The sequence below is a fragment of the Canis aureus genome, chromosome 21 (assembly GCF_053574225.1).
Source record: "Canis aureus isolate CA01 chromosome 21, VMU_Caureus_v.1.0, whole genome shotgun sequence".
NCBI classification, from domain to species: Eukaryota; Metazoa; Chordata; class Mammalia; order Carnivora; family Canidae; genus Canis; species Canis aureus.
In genome coordinates, this window is record NC_135631.1 from 31,601,418 (window position 1) to 31,622,250 (window position 20,833).

The 20,833-nt window shown below is 35.2% G+C and overlaps 1 long non-coding RNA gene across 3 annotated transcripts in view; it reads right to left on the reverse strand.

The window, feature by feature from the left end:
- LOC144293459 (uncharacterized) overlaps positions 1-20,471 on the reverse strand; it is a 72,342-nt gene extending 51,871 nt beyond the window's left edge. The window contains exons 1-4 of one of the 3 annotated variants that reach the window (XR_013360684.1): positions 20,355-20,471; positions 19,890-19,958; positions 7,340-7,446; positions 4,144-4,275 (exon numbers count right to left, since the gene is read on the reverse strand). This is a non-coding gene — a long non-coding RNA (uncharacterized LOC144293459). Of the gene's footprint in view, positions 1-4,143; positions 4,276-7,339; positions 7,447-19,889; positions 19,959-20,051; positions 20,150-20,354 lie in introns of those variants that run through there. The other 2 variants (XR_013360685.1, XR_013360686.1) reach the window with 2 other exon arrangements.
- Positions 20,472-20,833: the final 362 nt, after the last annotated feature.

A 20,833-nucleotide genomic window follows, 5' to 3' on the forward strand; every position in this document is an offset into this window, starting at 1 on the left:
TTTGCTCCAGAAAAATCGTCTTGACAAAACTTCACTTAATTTCACATATCTATTCATCCCAATAACAATATTTTTACTGATATCTTTAAGCAAAAATTATTCAGTAAGACTTTTCTTAGAGCCTTATTACTTTGAACATATTAAAGCACCTTTTATTAATCCTTGTTTTTAAAGCCCTAAATCCAGTTTTACTGTATACCTGTGAACTCTATAGGGCTTCCTATGAAATCGGAATCTCTTCCGTCCTCCCCTAAGGGGATATAAGTGCTAGTCTGGCAGGAATGTCTAAATAACAAGGTGTCAGTGACGCATTTTCGACGCACCATAGCATGAAACCTTGATTCAAAACATCAAGTCGAGCAAGGATCCTCTAGAAAAAGCCAAGCTTCAAATCTAGAGATACCAAATATATACACTAAGTACAATGGGTGAGAGGTAGGGCCAAGATCAGAGTCACAGAACGTGAGATTGACACTAGTTAGCAACAACATCTTTCATCACAATAAGAGAAATCTGATGTTTGAGACTACTATATTTTTATACTTCGGTCTTACAGATTTTGGATGTAGAATTACGAAATTGATTTTTAATCAAATCCATGATGAACTCAGTCTTTTTGAAAACACTCAAACATTACTAACATTTTATGATCTTACAGTTTCTGCAGTGAACAATAACCTACATGGCTAAATAATACTTCAGCATTTTGATATTTCTTAAGTCAATAAATTCATGAAACATAGAGTTCAATATTAAAAAGATATCAATTTATGGGGCATCTGGGTGGTTTGGTCGATTAAATGTTGGACTGTTGATTTCAGTTCAGCTCATGATCTCAGGGTAGTGAGATCAAGCCCCACATCGGGCTTTGCACTCAACGAGGTGTCTGCTTGAATTTCTCTCCCTCTCCCATTGGCCCTCCCTTCACTTGGTGAGTGCCTGCGTGTATGTGTTCTCTCTCTCTCTCTCTCAAATAAATCTTTTTTTAAAAAAAGTATTGATATATGTTGATATATACTCAAATAGAGATAACCCTGAGATACCCTAAGGTTTAAAAAGAACCAACTCAGGAGGCCTGGGTGGCTCAGTGGTTGAGCATCTGTCTTCAGCTCAGGCATGATCCTGGAGTCCCAGGTCAAGTCCCACATCAGGCTCCCTGTGAGGAGCCTGCTTCTCCCTCTGTCTGGTCTCTGCCTCTCTCTCTCTCTCTCTCTCTGTGTCTCTCGTGAATAAATAAGTAAAATTAAAAAAAAAAAGCTTCTAATAAAAATAAAATAATAAAAAATAAATAAAAAGAACCAACTCATTGTTATATGTAAAATTAGTCCTATGTTTATTAACCATTGTATATAGAGAGGGAATAAATTCTAAAAGGGTATTCACAAAACTGATAATTTTAGAACTGTTACTTGAGTTAATAAGAATGTAAGTTTTAACTTTTATTTATATTTTAATTGTTATCATATTTTTAATAATAAACTATAACTTAACACATATAAGCAAAATATTACTTAACAAATCCTTAAATGTTAAATATTAGCAAAAATAAGGGGAAACTTCTATGTTTAATTGCTATCAATATCTCTCATAACCCCATCTTCAATATAAAAGACCAATTTTTTCAATTATATAAATCATTATTATTCAGAAATTCAATCTTGTTTGCTCTTCTCTCAGTTTTTGAACTTGAATTTACATATGTCCCCTGAAGGTAGAAAAATTCTACATCTACTATTGGCTATATGCCAAATTCCCCCATGCTCCTAGTGCTGCAGCTTTATGAAGCAGTTGTCTGTCTTTTCCTCTGATATTCATAGACACACATATATTCTCACTTAAATACCAAATTTTCTTTCAAGGTCATGCACACCATGCCAAAAGGCAAATGGAAAGAGAATTCCACTGTCATCCGCTTGTCTAGCGCCAGCCCATCCCTAAAATACCTGTCTTGACACTGATCCTGGATCACTAGTCAAATATCTCACTTCTTTGTGATAAATTTCTCTGAACACCTGGGTCTTTTCATTGCCATTAATGCTAGGGACTCCCAACTTCATGTAAATTGTCTAATAATGTGCATCAAAAAGGTAACAGCTTAGTTTCTTTATGACATTTTGCAAGGAAAACCTCATCTGCAATGCACATTTTCTAATCAACAACTTTTTAAATTCTAAATGTACAGAGGATTACCTTTATCCACCTGCAAAGAATCATGTTAGAGACTCCCCTGAGATTAATAGAAATCTCCTTTACCTTATTTGTTGTTTTAATTAAGATTTGTCTAAAGGTGACAGAAACCAACTCTTGCTTATTTACACATACACACACAATAATTTAATAATAGCTAGATTTAAACTTAAGTAATGGGCATTATCTATATTAAGACAATTTTCAAATGCTAGTGAAAGCCAGAAAAGAAAATTTACCTATTTTTGGATAGAAACACCCAATAATATGCCCATTCTCCCAAATTCCATCAGAATTTCAATGTAATCCTTATGGTATACCAGTAAGACTTCTCTGTTAACCAGGCAAGCTCATGATTAAGTTCATACTTTTAAAATAGCAAGTAACAATAATTTTTAAAAGTGAGCATTTGAACAAAAGAAACAAAACACAAAAGAAATTATGTTGCATGACTGCATTTACATTAAGTCCTAGAAAACCAAAAAGTAATCTGTAGTGATATAAATCAGCTCAATAGTGGTGGGAAGCAGGGGATTTGCTCAAAAGCGGCATGAGGAAAACTTATGGTATGATGGAAATATCTCATTTTTTCATTTGGGTGGTGGTGATTACATGGGTTTGCACAATTGCCAAAACTGATTTCACTATAATCTTAATTTATGAATTTTATTGCATGTAAAATATACTTCACCAAAAAATATATATAATACATTATTTTTTAAAGAAAGGAAAAAGCAAAGCTGAACATATGTTTAATCCAATGCATCCCTTGAATAGCTAATAAAACACATTCATCTTTCCACTGATGCAATTCCAATCTTACTTCTTCCTGTTCCTATTTTGTAACACCAGACATCCTTGTACTCATCACCCCAACCAATACTGTAACCTCTCCCTTTTATTCATTTTGCTGTTTTTTTCCTGTGGCATGGGAAGCTCATAATCATTAGAAGGTATTTTCAGATTCCAGTTCAATGAACTCACTCCATTATTAGGTATAGTGAAATCTTCAAATTAGCAGAAAGCAGAGATAAGAAATTAAAAGCCAAAATTTTAAGACTTTAGGTGTGACCATGAGTGTGATATCCACTCCTCCTCTTACCTAATATACACACACATACACACAACACACACACACAACACACTTTTGGCTTCTGGATGGACCAGTGAATTAAGGCTATGAGGTTTAAATGAAATAGCACCATATATCACTTTGTTTTTCTCCAGGATCAACTGCCTCTGGGCTTAAGAGCAGTAAATCTTATGATAATCTTTACATTTTGAAGCAAACTGAGTTTCTTAGTAATAATGGTATGAGATACACAAAAGTTATATAAAAGAGAACTGCTGGGCTATGGTATCAGCGGAGGCATTAAGGACAGGGAAATCAAACCCAATTTCAGAATAGGTTTTTGTCTAGTGCCTTTTTCTTAGTAATGTCAGAAATTTAGTGTAATCACTTGGATACCTCTGAGCTTGCTTGTCCCATTGACTTATAGAGCCATAACTGGAGGTCAAGGATTGGTTTTTGTAGATGAAAAACTGGTCGCTCAGACACGGTGAAAGCTATGTCTGTCTTTATGAGGGAGAGTTTAATGTATTGAGTGCATGTATATAAAGCCTCCATCACTACCACTAGGATCACTTTCCTCAAGAGCCCATTGAAAAAAACAAAATACCTAGGGGTGCCTGGATCCCTCAGGCAGTAGACCCTATGACTCTCAATCTCAGGGCTATCAATGCAAGCTCCACTGGGTGTAAAGATTACTTAAAAATAAAAAATAAGGTACTTAGAGACAGAAGTTGATCATTATCCATGGAGCAAGTTATCATATCCAATATGTGAAGAGCCCTTTCTACCTCAGAGACTTTGTAAAAAAAACCAAACAAACAAACAAAAACATTCAAACAAAACTATATATTTTGTGATTTTGACCCATTTTAAGAAGTACATACTTATCTTTCTAAATTGTGTTATATGCATTATTTCATTCTTACTCCTTCCAAGCCACCATCCATCACATCAGATCATTAGCCTTTTGCCCAGGAATTGGTATAGGTACTGATCTTTTCCAGGCAGTTGTTCATCTAGAAAGAAAGAGAGATGATATTAAGGTATGGTAAGTTGTTATATCATGTAGTAGGATAGATTTCTAAGCCGTGTACTAAGGGAGCAGAAAAAGAATATTGTTAACCAAGTGATCTGAGAGTACTAATTGGAGATGGCAAAGATCTAACATGGACCTTAAAAAAAGTGGTTAAGATTTGGTAAGAAAATAATGGACAGATGGTGAAGGAGGTATATAATCTAAGAATATGGAACACTGGTTCAGAGTTGGATTGTAAAATGTAACTAATTTTTATGGTATGTTTAGGTTTCATATTGAAGGATTTGCCTTTATTTTATCTTGTAGTGGGTAGTCATCAGATGAGTTTAACCAGGTAAATGATTCAGCTAGATGAGTGTTTCAGGAAGATAATTCTGTTAACACCATGCAGAATGGATGGGAATGAATAATATTAGAGGAATGGAGATCAGTTTGGAAAAAAAAAGAGGAGGAATTCCAAAGTGGAAAGAGAAATAAGATTTAGATGGGGGAAAAAAACAGCGTGGATATAGAATCAATAGAATTTGACAAGCAATTAGACTGAGTTGAGAAATAACTAATAGAAGCAATTCTAAAAAAGCCTTCCCTCATCCAGCATCTCTCCTGGGAAGGATAATGGACCAGAAGTATAATGGAGTAGTAGCTGTCTCCCAGAAAACCAGCAGGGTTTCAAAAGAATATTCAGGTCTCCTAAGCCCCAGAAGAGAAGAAACTCACATAATGGAGGGGCTGTCACTATGAATAATTCTGGGAAAAGGCAAGATCTCCTACTGGGTCACCTTTTGTCTGTGGCTTTGCACTATTGGAATACGTGTTACTCTTTCCCACAGAATAACTAAACCCTGCTACCCCCTTTAAGCCTGTTTTTTTCCCTATTGTTTCTGTTTCCTAAAAGCTACTTTCTGTATCACTTCCTCCAGCACTGATTTTGTTTGCTTTTCTGTTTTTACCGGTTTTATCTAGTAATCCTGATCTACTTTTTACCATCATGAACCTTGAAGTAATTTCTAAATATTCTCAAGTCAAAATATCTTGGTTCTCCACACTGACTACTGAACTTCATAGGACTAAACTGAGCTGCCCCTCAACTTCTTTGGATTTTATCCCTACCATCACCTTTCAGGGTGAAACTGAAGGAAGGTTACTGAGAAGGTTTTAAGTATCTTGGAGTTTGGTAAGTTACTAGTCAACTGATTCAGAGGTTTCAGAAATAGGCAATATGATTATATGCAACCTGTTTTTTATCTTCCTTTCTTACTGTGAAACGGTCTTTGTGCTGCAGGAATATTACCCTACGCGCTAGCGTGGGTATACCGATAGAAAATCGAGACCACATCTTGTATTATGCAAAATTCAAGGTTGTTTTATATTTCTTTTATAATACTGACTTATTTTTATTTCATTAAATTTTCTATCCAAATGTTTCTGAAAGTTAAAATTGACTCTTATTGAATGCTGTGTTCTAACTCAAAATATGATTATTGAAGAAGGTTAAAATTTAGTCTAATCATTTGACTATCTGCATCTCAGTTTCGTATTGTAGAATGAGGATTGGACAAGACAGACTTTACAGTCTCAAATTGTTATAGAACACAATTAACGTATAATTTATGTATATCTAGTCAAAGACTATATCATTCCATTGTTCCCAGCTCTACCTCCATGCCTTCCCCTACCTTCCTCCAAGGATGAAAAAAAAAATCATTAAAATTGTGATGGGGTTCAGGAGTGTGTGGGGTTTTTTTCCAATTTAAAATGTTTTTCTTAATTTTTAAATGCATAACATCTACTGATTAAGTTAATCCCCAGGATGAATTCAGAAGAGTAAATTTGTACCATTATCAAGTTAAAAATCCAGTGTAATTCCCCCAGACTCTATATCAATAGTACTTTATGATAATTAATATTCTTTATTGAGTGGCTCCCATTCCATAGTACAAATCTGATCATAGGCCTTTTTAAATCTGCAAAACTAATTTAAAAGAAATGAGATATACTTTTGTATAAGACTTAAAAAAATAAGAATAATATCCCATCATGTCTAATTATTTCAAGAATGTTTAGCTCCTGCTGGGCAAAACCTAATAATAATTAAATGATGCTTGGGGCAGTATGAGAAGTCCTTATTTGTTTAAGCTTCGTTTAAAATATACCCCACAGTACAAAATGCCATATCGTGGATGTTGTGGTTCATTAACTCAAGGCCATATCATACTCAAAAAGGAACATGGTTTTTCAATTAACCTATAGATTTTAGATAACTGTCCAAAACTTATTTAACATTCAAGATGATTACATACTTTTAGCATTTTTATTTTCAGTTTAGTGAAAGTTCATTTCCCAGTGGCTTTTACCCTTTCCTAAACTGCTGCAGACATAAGCCATTCTGCTTTAACAACACCTCCCATATTTATTCTCCCCCGTATGCTTTAGTGGTATCTAAATTAGACTTGGCAGAAATAAAGAGAGACTTTCCACTTTGGGACAGCATATCCTATGGGGCACAAATTTGAAAGAGACAAATTGAAAATGAAAAGAGATTTGATTCTACAAGGACAAAGCTAGAAAAATGGTTGAAAGTGGCACAATTTAAGAATACAATACCCTATGTTTATTTGTAATGTCTGGAGAATGCCATGGTTTGCTTATTTGAAAATTATGGGCAAATTCAAGGATACATATGCCATACAAAGATTACTGATTTTCAAAGTGCAATGGGATAAAATGCATTCAGCTTTTAAACTTCAATTTACCCAAACCTGAACTTTGATGATTCAGATGGACCCTCATTGTTTGTGTATTCTTGACCTGCCAAAACATGCTCCCTCTCTAGCAAAAAAGAATGAATTTTTGTTTTTATTCAGCCCCAAGAAAAGCAATGTGCCTTGCAACAAAGGGGAAGGTTGGTTTGTGGGAAACCACTGCATATTTTAAAAAATATTTCTATATTCCTGCTACTTGTCAAATGAGTCTATACATGGGAGTTCAAGAGAAATACAAGACATGGGCAAGAGGCATCAGAGACTACTCATGTAAAAACTTACCAGCTCACAAACTGGTTCATTTGACTTATTCTACAGAATGGAGATCCACTAGAAGCCAGGTTTTTCTAAGTAGATATAAACCTTAAAGTCAATCACTTTAGTAGTCACTGTTTAATAAAGTGGAAAGGAGAAATGAGAAGAAAAAAACATTAAACCATACTGTCATTCATTCATTCATTCATTCAAACATAATTAAGCACCACAACATTGCAGACTTTACAAAAATTCAAATGAAAGAGAACGTCAAAGAACTCGTTTAAAACAGGAGATAGTTGGGACACCTGAGTGATTCAGCAGCTGAGCATCTGCCTTTGGTTCAGGGCATGATCCCATAGTACTGGGATTGAGTCCCACATCGGGCTCCTTGCATGAAACCTGCTTCTCCATTTGCCTATGTCTCTGCCTCTTTCTGTGTCTCTCATGAATAAGTAAATAAAATTAAAAAAAAAAAAAAAAACAGGAGATAGTCATTTAAGCAAATAACCATAATATATTGTCATTAGTACTCAAAGAGAAATATGCACAAAGTACTAAGAGAAGAAGAAAGAATTTGGGAAAAAAGGGCTTGGTTTTCCTAGAAAGTTGTGAAGAGGGACGCCTGGGTGGCTCAGTGGTTGAGTGTCTGCCTTTAACTCAGGGTGTGATCCTGGGGGTCCTGGGATGGAGTCCTGAATCGGGTTCACACTCCCTGTGTTCACACCACAGGGAGCCCACGTCTCCCTCTATCTATGTCTCTGCCTCTCTCTGTGTCTCTCATGAATAAATAAATAAAATCTTTTTTTAAAAAAAAGAAAGTTCTTAAGAAGGGCCATTTATAAGTGGTGAAATTCAAAATATCTTGAAAAATGGTTGAAGTGTCAAGAATAACCAAAAGAGACCATGTACTTAAGAGACAAAAGTGACTATGTACAGCCAGTGGGACAAGCCACAGGTATGCAATTAAGACCATTTGAGCCCAGGGAGACTTGTTTTTATATTTTCTATGCCTCTTTTAGAATACATGGCAAACTCTACCCTTAAAATTTGAAAGTCCAATTTATTTCTTTAATCTCTTCAAGATTTTATGTGTGGAATAGGGACCCTATGTCTATTAACTTTGAAAATTTTCCTCACTTTGTAATGAAATAGGTATAAAATTTTTTAAATACTCATCTGTGGATTTTTCATGTTTAGTAAGTCTTACCTTCCCCCCACTCTAGAAGATCTGGCAAGGGGATCAGGAAAGTAAAATTATTGCCCAAGGAGTCAAACACTATCAAGTACCTAGAACAAAGGAAGGCTCTAAACATATTTAAATTACAAATGGCTGGCAGCCGGTGTGGCTCAGCCTTCAGCCCAGGGTGTGATCCTGGAAACCCCCAGATTGAGTCCCACGTTGGGCTCCCTGCATGGAGCCTGCTTCTCCCTCTGCCTGTGCTTCTGCCTCTCTCTCTCTCTCTGTCTGTCTCTCATGAATAAATAAATAAAATCTTAAAAAAAAAATTACAATGGCAGTTGTGGAAAATCAGGTACTATCAAATGTTTTATATATTCCTGTATCTCTTCTTTACATATTAATAACAAGCCTGGCTAACATAAAGTTTCGATGTACATTTGGGTAAGGAGAACTCAGGGTATCTGTGATTTGAGGAAGTAATCAAGTAATAGGAAATGTAAAAAGGAATCACTTCCCAATGGCAAAGAGGGAGCACTGAGGAGAAAAGAAAAAAGAAAAAGAAATATATGCTAGAATTGGGTACACTTGCTACAGTTTATTTTTCCATTTACTCACTTATTCATTTAACATTTATCCAATAACTGCAAAGTATCAGTTATTATTCTAGGCTCCATGAGTAGAGCATTAAACGTAAAGCCTCTATACTCATAGGCAAAGCTCTTGGAAGGAAGGTGTTTTAAGAAAAACCCAGATATATTTGAAGGAATCTTGGAGAAGTGAGGTTTCTTACTCATTTCTCAGGTTGCAAGATGAAAACCTGCAAGTACCCTTAGGGAAAAACTGCATCTAACTTCACCAGTTAGAACATTAGAAATAGTTAAGATAAGGTTTGAGGCAAAGACCAAGATGTCATCTTGGCTAGGAAGAAATTCTAAGACATGGAAAATTTGGCAATAACAGAAAGAAAATACAAGGAAGCTGCTCTTGAATTACACAAAACAGAAATACTAGACAAAATAACAACAACAACAAATATATACACACATATATATGTATATATTTTTTGGTTTAGTTTGCTTCTGGTACCTTTGTTTTCTTTTACATAGCTAAGTTTGAAAGCATGAAAGACCAAAAAGGAAAAAAAAAAAAAGGTAGTAGAAGTTAGAGAAAGAAATAAGCTATGGCATGAATGGGAAGTAAGGAAATGGGCCATGGAGTATCATGACAGAATGAGCCCAAGGGACTGGAGTGTTAACACCCATGTAGGGACTGAAGTTGAGGCCACAGGTCCTAGTAACTTGTGAATCTGGAACTAATCTCAGTATAAAGCTGGGAACCATCTATAAAATCAGGCCTAATAAAATTCCTCCCCCTAGTCCAAGTGGAACAAAAGTGGGCATTGGGCATAAGTAAAGATAATCACATGTGAAATTTTAAAGCCTATACCTGGAAACATAAGGGTTAGAAATCCTAAGCTGAGAAATTACCATGAAAATTGGCCCCAGAGTAGAAAATTTACAGGTCAACTGTAAGGCAGTCACATTAAGGATATCTGTAACTCAGTGTATACATACAATTCATGTGGAAAACAACTCATTCTAATGAGGTCACTGTCCAACATTAGAAAACATGAAAGGAAAATAAAATGTTAAAAGAGTGTGAAAGTTAAAACACACATACACACACAAGAGAATTAGGATCACACAACTTAAAAAACTAGAGCAATCTAAAAGAACAAAACATATTTGTCAAAAAGTTCAAATAGATGAAAGAAGCAATTAAGCTATAAAGCAAACAGAAAATTTGGAAAAAGACATCTACATTTGCAAAACATAAAAAATTTATATAAATGAAATATATATTGAAATTAAAAAGCCAGACACATAGAACAGCAGGCTAGAAGGAGCAAAGGAATGAATTAGTGACCTAGAAGATAAAGTAATGAAAATAATGAAGCCAAACAAAAGAGGGAAAGAAGAATTATGCAAAACAAGATCAGACCTGGAAACCCAGTGACTCCATCAGACATATTTGTATTATAGGAGTCCCAGAAGAAGAAGAGACAGAAAAGGGGGTAGAAAATAAATTTGAGGAAATTATAGGTGAAAAGTTCCCTAATCTGGGGAAGGAAACAGACATCCAGATTCAGGAGGCAGAGAACTCCCACCAAAATCACCAAAAACAGGCCAACACCAAGACATATTGTAGTTAAATATGAAAAATGAAAAAAAAAAAAAAGTGCTGAATGGGAAAAATCCATAGCCAACAACACTTTATCTAGCAAGGCTATCATTCAGAAGAGAAGGAGAGATAAAGAGTTTCCAAGATAAGCAAAAACTAAAGAAGTTTGAGACCATTAAACCAGCCTGCAAGAAAAAGGGGGACTCTTTGAGCAGAAAGATCAAAAGTGACAAAGACAAGAAAGCATCAGAGAAAATTTTCAGAAACAATGACAAAACAAATGATAAACTGGCAATAAATACGTATCTACTAATAATTACTTTGAATGTAAATGTACTAAACACTTCAATCCAAAGACATAGAGTGTCATAATGGATTAAAAAAAAAACAAGGCCAATCAATATGTTGTCTACCAGAGACTCATTTTAGACCTAAGAGCACCTGCAGACTGAAAGTGAGGGGGCGGAGAACCTTTATCATGCAAATGGATGTCAAAAGAAAACTGGATTAGCAATACTTAGCTCAGACAAACTAGACTTTTATTTTTTTTATATATTTTATTTATTTATTCATGAGACACACACACACAGAGAGAGAGAGAGAGAGAGAGAGGCAGAGACACAGGCAGCGGGAGAAGCAGGCTTTATGCAGGGAGCCTGATGTGGGACGGGATCCCAGGTCTCCAGGATCACGCCCCTGGCTGAAGGTGGCGCTAAACCACTGAGCCACCAGGGCTGCCCCAAACTAGACTTTTAAACAAAGAATGTAACAAGAGACAAAGAGTATTATATTATAATAAAAGGGACAATTCAACAAGAAGATATAATAATTGTAACTATGCACCCAACATGGGAGCACTCAACTATGTAAAATAGTAACAAACATAAAAGAACTAATTAATACTACTACAATAATAGAAGGGGACTGTTAACACCCCCACTTTCAGCAATGAACAGATCATCTAAGCAGAAAATCAAGAAGAAAATATTGACTTTGAATGACACACTGGACCAGATGGACGTTACAGATAGATTCAGAACATTCCTTCTGAAAACAGCAGAATACACAATCTTTTCAAGTGCGCATGGGACATTCTCCAGAATATGTCACATAGTGGGTCACAAATCAGGCCTCAACTGGTACAAAAATATTGAAATCATACTTTGCACCTTTTCTGACCACAACGCTATGAGCCTAGAAGTGAATCATAAGAAAAAATATGGAAAGACAACAAATACATGAAGCTTTAATAACATGCTACTAAACAATGAATGGGTCAACCCAGAAATGAAAGAAGAAATTTGAAAAAATACATGGAAACAAATGAAAATGAAAACACAGTGGTCCAAACCTTTGGGACACAGCAAAAGTGGTTCTAAGAGGGATGTATATAGCAATATAGGCCTACCCTCAGAAGCAAGAAAAATCTGAAATAAGCAACGTAACCTTATACCTAAAGAGCTAGAAAAAGAACAACAAAGCCCAAAGCCAGCTGAAGGATGGAAATAATAAAGATTAGAATAGACATAATTGATAAACTATAAACAAAACAAAACAAAAGCAAAGCTGGAGACACCACAATTCTGGACTCCAAGTATTTACAAAGCTCTAGTGATCAAAAAAGTATGGTACTGGTACAAAAATAGACACAGAGCAATGGAACAGAATAGAGAACCCAGAACTGAACTCACAATTATATGGTCAATTAATCTTCCACTTAGTAGGAAAGAATATCGAAAGGGAAAAAGACAGTCTCTTTAACAAATGGTGCTAGGAAAACTGGACAGTTACATGCAAAAGAATGGAACTAGACCACTTTCTTACATCATACACAAAAATAAATTCAAAATGGATTAAAGGCCTCATCCATAAAAGTCCCACAAGAGAATACAGGCAGTAACTTCTTTGACATAGGTCATAGCAACTTCTTTCTACTTACATTTGCTGAGGCAAGGGAAACAAAAGCAAAAATAAACTATTGGGACTACATCAAAATAAAAAGCTTCTTCACAGCAAAGGAAACAACCAACAAAACTAAAAGACAATCTACTAAATGGGAGAAGATATTTGCAAATGAGATAGCTGATAAATGGTTAGTATCCAAAATATATAAAGAACTTATAAAGCTCAACACCCAAAACATGAATAATCCAGTTAAAAAGTGGGCAGAGGACATGAACAGACATTTTTCCAAAGAAGACATCCAGATAGCCAACAGGTACATAAAAAGATGCTCAACATCGCTTTTAATCAGGGAAATGCAAATCAAAACTACAATGAGATATCACCTCATACCTGTCAGAATGGTTAAAATCAAGAGCACAAGAAAAAGCAAGTGCTGGCAAGGATGTGAAGAAAAAGTAACCCTTTTGCACTGTTGGTGGGAATGTGAACTGGAACAGCCACTCTGGAAGACAGTATGGGAGTTCCTCAAAAAGTTAAGATAGAAGTACCCTATGGCCCAGCAATTGCATTACTAGAACACAAGAATACTAACTCAAAGGTATACATTGACCTTGATGTTTATAACAGCAGTATATACAATAGCCAAATAATGGATATAGTCCAAGTGATGAAAGAATTAAGAAGTCTCTCTCTCTGTGTGTGTGTGTGTGTATATATATATATATATATATATATATATAATATTATGTATTATGTAATACATGATTATAAATAAATATATTTATTATATAATATACATTACATAATTATATATTATATAATATGATTATATATAATATAGATTTATAAATTATATATAATTTATAAAACTCAACATATATATTTATATTTTATATATTATATATATAATTTATAAAACTCAACATTCCTATAAGTATATAAGAATGTTATTTAGCCATAAAAAAGAAGGAAATCTTGCTATTTGCAATGATGTGGATGGAGCTAGAGAGTATTTTGCCAAGTGAAGTAAGTCTGTCAGACAAAGACCAATACCATATGATTTCATTCATATGTGGAATTTAATAAATAAGCAAAGACTAAAAAGAAAAGGGGGGGGCAAATCAAGAAACAGACTCTTAATTATAGAGAAGTGATGGTCACCAGAGAGGAGGTGGGGGGGGGGGAAGGGGGGTGAAACAGGTGACAGGGATTAAGGCATGCACTTTTTGTAGTGAGCACTGAGTGTTGTATGGAAGTATTAAATCACTATATTATATACATGAAACTATATTACACTATATGTTAACTAAGTAGAAATTAAATAAAAACTTAAAAAAATAAAAGTCTTTTTATTCTTTGGAATGGGAGGAATGTCAGTATTTTATTTTGAAAAAGCAAGAATGCATACTATAAATTATAGGGTGATCATTTAAAATGCTAACAGAGTGAAAATAAAAGAAAGGGTACTAACAGAGAGGGAAAATGGAGCAATTCAAATTCTTAGTTTGTAAATTCAAAAGAAAAGACATGAAAGGCACATAAAACAGATGAAACAAATAGAAGCAAAAAAAGTTATTAACACCAAATATATCAGTAATAACGATTAATGTCAATGGATTATATTCTTCAATTAAAATACAAAATCATCAGATGGGATAAACACACACACACACACACACACACACACTCCTATATGCTGCATACAAAGAAACAGCCAAAATATAAGGATATAAAAGAATAAAAGGAAGATACTGAGAATAAATATTAGACAAATTCTAAAGAAAAGTTAATACAATTTTATTGATTCCTGAGGAAGTCTTTTTCTTTTTTTTTTTAATTTTTTTTTTTATTTATGATAGTCACAGAGAGAGAGAGAGAGGCAGAGACACAGGCAGAGGGAGAAGCAGGCTCCATGCACCGGGAGCCCGACGTGGGATTCGATCCCAGGTCTTCAGGATCGCGCCCTGGGCCAAAGGCAGGCGCCAAACCGCTGCGCCACCCAGGGATCCCGATTCCTGAGGAAGTCTTAAGGGAGATAGCAGTTAGTGATAAAGAAATATATTTCTTTCTTGTTTTTAAGAAATATATTTCACTATCATAAAAAAGGATCAATTCGCCAAGATGATAAACATCAATATTTACCCAATGACATATTCTAAAATTTTCTAAATTCTAAATTAACTAAATTACAGGAAAAATAAAATTTCATTATGGGATAACAATTTTTCGGTATATAATAGAGCATTCAGGTAGAAATAAAAGAAGCAGAAGGACTTTAATAGCATAATCAGGATCAGCCAATTTAGACCTAATAAACACATGTATAAAAAACATTTCAAAACTACCAATACGTGTTATTTTCGAATGCACATGGAAAATTTACCAAGACTGACCATGTGCTGCACTTAAAGCAAGGCTGTTCTGGTCTGTTAGGACTGCTCTAACAAAATCCCACAGACTGGGTGGCTTCTAAACAACAAAAACTTCTTTCTCACAGCTCTGGAGGCTAGAAGTGTGAGATCACGGGGCCAGTAGAGTCAAATGCAAGATCAGAGTGCCCTCTTCCTCGTGGCTGACTTCATAAGGGCTCCATCTTCATGAGCTAAGCACATTCCAAAGGCCTCACTTCTAAATAGGATCACATTGGGCATTAAGATTTCAACACATGAATTTTCAGGGAACACAAAATTCAGACAATTCAGACTTTGCCGTCTCAACAAATAACATAGTATTCAACTTATATAGAAAATGATTTAGCAAGAAATAAAACTGGAGAGTTCTCATTTATTTAGAAATTAAGATCATGAATTCAAAATAACCCATGCATAAAGTAGAGATTATAATAAAAATTGGAATACTTTTAACCGAATAAAAATGAGAATACAAATAACAGATTTGGGGGGCACCTAGGTGACTCAGTGGTTGAGCATGTGCCTTTGGCTCAGGTGGTAATCCCAGGGTCCTCGAGTCCTGCATCAGGCTCCCTGTGGTGAGCCTGCTTCTCCCTCTGCCTACGCCTCTGCCTCTCTCTGCATCTCTCATGAATACACAAATAAATCTTAAAAAACAACAACAAATAAATGTTTTAGGATGTACCTAAAATCAAGATTAGGGGGTTTATCATATAAAAATATATTTTTTAACAAAAGAAATGCTGACAATCATTGGCCTAAGTATCTCTACTGAGTAAAAGAATTAAAATATTGAGAGAAAAAATATAAAAGGAAACAATTAGCACACGAATTTGTAAAATAGAAAAAAGATCTATAAGTGGATCAACAAAACCAAAATGAGGTTCTACACAAAGACTAATAAAATTTATATACCCATTATCATAAAAAAGGGAGGTGAGAGAAAGAGCGAGCATGCATGCTTAGATGACCAACATCAAGAATAAAAAAGAGTGGTTTGTGGCTTATTTGACAAACACTAAAAGAAAGTAAGAAGATCTCATGAACTTAATTATCAAGAACAAAGAAAAAGCTTGATGAAATAAACTAATATCTAGAGAAAGATAACCAATCTGATTTAAGAAAAACGTAGAAAACCTGAACAGATCTCTTTACTAATAATTAATTATATATATAATCAGGAAACTTTCAAAGAATTCTTTTGGCTCTGATGACATAAGCTGATAATTACATCAAACTCTTGAAGAAAGAATTCTAACAATAATTCCAAAATTTTTCAGACAGTTGAAAGGGAAGAAACCCTATACATCTCATTCTATATGGCCAGAGTAATTTCAATTCTAAAACTCGACAAACTCTTCCCTCATAAAAACCTCTCTTACAATCATATTCGTAAATATTCTAAGTGGAATATTCCCAAGCCAAAATCAGTAATGTAGTAAAGGAGCAAAGAAATCACAGCCAAGTTACGTTGATGCTGGGAACTCAACGTGACTTCAAATGAACCCAGGCCGCTCACCAAGCTATTGGATCTGTTCTGATGTTTCCATCAGCCCCTCTGGGACAGTTGTCTGCTCCCTCTGCCTTTGTGCCTTGGCTTGTCAATCAGTTTCAATTGCTACCCGGTTTGTCTAGTCAATGGGAGACACTGGCCAAAGAAGGTAGTAAACAGTGGTACCGGACACCTCTTCTTGCAGTTCTCTCCCCATTGCGTCGTCCATCTGCCCCTGTGCATGTTGCAACCCCAAATCCGAGCTTCGATTGCAGGGGTCTCCTATTCCTCTGTATCTCACCGAAGTGAGGTATCTCTCTACTCTTCTGCTGTCGTATGCAGAGCTTTCCCGCTACAACCAGTTCTGAGGGGCTCTGACAATTCTTGTTGGATATTCTTTTTTTTTTTTTTAGATTTATTTCTTTATTTATAATAGACGTAGAGAGAAAGAGAGAGAGAGTGAGAGAGAGTGAGTGAGAGAGAGAGGCAGAGACACAGGAGGAGGGAGAAGCAGGCTCCACGCCGGGAGCCTGACGCGGGACTCGATCCCAGGACTCCAGGATCGCGCCCTGGGCCAAAGGCAGGCACGAAACCGCTGAGCCACCCAGGGATCCCCTCTTGTTGGATATTCTTAACCCTACTTTTTGCTCTTTCTTTCCTGCTGGGCACAGAGAGGTAAGCGGACAGGTAAGAATATCTTATGATGATCTCAGCAGATGCAAGAAAAACATTTGAAATAATTGTATAAATTCCTGCTATAAGTTCTCAGAAACTAGGATTGGTAATGGAAAGAAATGATAATCTGATGACTATAAAAAAAACCTTCATAAACATCATGCATAATGGTCAAGTGTTGAAAGCTTTCCATTTAGGTCAAGAATGAGACAAAAATGTCCACTAAAACCATTTTAATTCAATTCAGTACTGATAGTTCTAATTTACACATTACTGAAAGAAAATGAACTAAATACGTAAGATTTTTTAGAGATGACATTTTAAATCCATAATTTGCTCACAGATAATAAGAATGTGTTGATAGAAAGCCCACAATAATAACAGGCATAGAATTAGAATAAGCAATAATTTCGCAAAGTGGTTAACATTCAAGAATCACATGTATTTTTACACCAACATAAAACAGAAAATTAAATTTGAAAACTATACCATTTATACATTACAAATATCAAAATCTAGACTTCATCTAATAAAAGATACACAATATCACTGGCAGAAAAATATAAAATGCTGAGAGAAATTAAAGAATACTTAAATGAATAGGTTATATTCATGGAATGGAAACATGAAATTTATAAAGATCTCATTTCTCTTTAAACTGATAAATACACCATTAAGAGTGCTTGTATGTTTGCATGCCAATTTAAAAAATAATTCTAAAATTAACATTGAAAAACAAAGAGCCAAGAATAACTGACACTCATGAAGAAGCAAAAGGTAAGATGATGGGACAATGGGATATTCATATGGAAAATACATTCAAACTCTTCCTCAAATCATGTACAAACTGCATTTTTAAGTGATCCACAGATTTAAATGTTAAAACTAAAACAGTACATGTTCCACAAGTTAAGACATTGTTTTCACAATACTGGGATAAAGCAAGTTTGGGTAAATAGGAAAGAAAATGACATGATACATAAGATAGTACTGAAAACTAGACTGTATTAAAATTGCACATTATTATTTACCAAAAAACCATTAAGAGAATGAAAAGATAGGCCACAAAGTAGTAGAGGACATCTGTTGTATAGATGACAAAAGACGATATATACAACTAAATCTTGATTTAAAGAAAAGAGAGAGAAAGAGGGAAATAAAATTTAAAAAATCAAGTAGGGGGCGCCCGGGTGGCTCAGTCCATTAAGCGCTCGACTCTTAATTTCAGCTCAGGTCATGATCTCAGAGTCTTGAGATAAAGCTCCACTTTGGGCTCCATGATGGGTATGGATCCTGCTTAGGATTTTCTCTTCCTCTCCTCCCTCTGTACCTCCCCACGCCTGTGCCCTCTCTTGCTATAGTTTTTTTTTTTTTTTTTAATCAGGAAGTATTTTTAAAATTTGCTTCAAAAAAACAGAATACCTAACTGACTAATAAATAAAGATATCCAAATACATTAATAATCAATGAAATAAAATTTCTAACCACGGTGAATTATTATTAATCACTAATTAGAGTTATAATAAAGCAAAGTCATAACATCAAGTATTGGTGTAAATGTGGAGCAAAAGCAAAACCACGACACTGCTGTTGGGAATGTCAATTGAAATATCATCTTCAAAAAGAAGTTTAAAATTATCTATTAATAATGAAAATAGAAAACTGCTATGATATAGCAATGTGATTGCTAGCACTATATCCAACAACCTCACAGACCCATGGGCAGTAAGAGGCATGTGCAAGAATGATCATATAGCATTATTTTTAACAAGCAAAAATTTCAAACAATCTAAATATCAAAGCAGAATAAATTGGTAACAGTATACAATGGGATACTATAAATTATAGGGCAAGGAAGTAAGCATCTACTGATGCATGGATGAATCTTGCAAACTCAACATTAAGTGAAGGAAGCCATTTGAAATATAGTATTTACTACATGGTTCCATTTAGATAATTTCAAAAACAAGACAAAACTAAACTTCGTAGGGGCCCACACTTTGGTGTCCAGTGAAAGAAAAGCATGATACTATCACAGTCAAATTCAGAAAGTTTGTTCCTTTGGTGAGGGTAGTTGGATGCAGCAGGAGTAGGGCTCCTGCAGGCACAACTCCATAGGTGGTGGTCATGTGGGTTTTTGATTTGTGCTAATTTTACTGAGCTATTTAAGTCTTGCTTGTTTTCTTTTTTTTTTTTTAAGGTTTTATTTATTTATTCATAAGAGACACAGAGAAAGAAGCAAAGACACAGGCAGAGGGAGACGCAGGCTCCATGCAGGGAGCCCGACGGGACTCGATCCTGGATCCTGGGCTCACGCTCTTAGCTGCAGGTAGATGCTCAACCACTGAGCCACCCAGGTGCCCTGCTTCTTTTCTTAATGTACGTTATATTTCACAATAAAGATTTAAAATCAAAACTATAAAAAGCTACCAAACAGAAAGGATAGCTGCTCAGGTTATACTGACAGTAAGCTTCTAGTCAGCAACAATAAAAGCCACAAAACAATGAAAAAATTACATCAACAGTAGGCAAACAAGCTGTAATTAATTGGCTATTTTAAGTTTTATACTCATTAACATTAGATTGGGATTTTCAAGATATAATCAATAGAATATTATTAAAGAATAATAATAATAATAATAAAGAAAACTTGTATTTAACAATATGGTATGAAATGCTTTCCTTGATTTTTGTCCCTGTTTTTATTTTTTCACCCTGCCCACTATCTACCTTTAATGAAGAGGTTCTAGGTGTTGGTCCTGGAGATAAGCAGAAAGACGATTCCACAGCCAGTCTTTCCTGGAAAATTCCAAAACATTGAAAAGGAAAATATTCTGTGCTATTACAGCATTACAAAAATTTAATATCAAAAGGTAACTGAGAAACTCTAACCAGAAGTTTACCTTATTTGGAAAATAGAGGAGGGATTTTCCATAGGAGAGCCCAACGCTGATCAAGGCATCGTGAAGCCTAAGCATGGCAAGTGTGGGCAACCAGGAGTGGTTGCACATGGCAACGGTCACAGGTGTCCAGCAGTTAAAGCAAAAAAACTAAAACAGGTTCTTCCCATAAAAAGCATTTATGGGAAACCCTAGATATTCAGGATTTTAGAAAAATCCCTCTATAGCCTCTTGGCCTTGTAATTATTAAATTCTCAAAAGTATCCCAGTTTGAATGATAAAATTGTGTGCTCACCTTGGTATATAGGAAGATGGGGAAATTTGTCACTTGGAAAAGCTACTGCACCTTCAGACATGTAACTTTATGTTATCTATTGATTCGACTAATAGATTCCTGTACTACAAAGTTGAGTTCTAAAGATATGAAAACCTGTCTAGGAAGTTTTTGAAGTTTGGAGTCCGGGGAAATTATTAACTCACAAAGGCAAAGCGAACTCCGTGGGTGGAAATCACATCTTTCAGAGACAGGTGGTGCATAAAACAAAAGCAGTCAGGGAAGGCCTCGTTCCAACCACACCTCGTAATTCAGACTCATGCAAGACTCCTTTCAACCCATCTTTCCTCATTAAAGAAGCTATCTTTAGGTAGGCATTGTATCACTCCTTGAGGGCTTTTCTCTCCCCCTCTCTTTCTCTGTTTTCCCCTCATTAGTTTTTTCTTCCTGTGACCATAGGAAGAAGTACCTTTGTAAAGAAAGGTACCCTTCTAAATCAA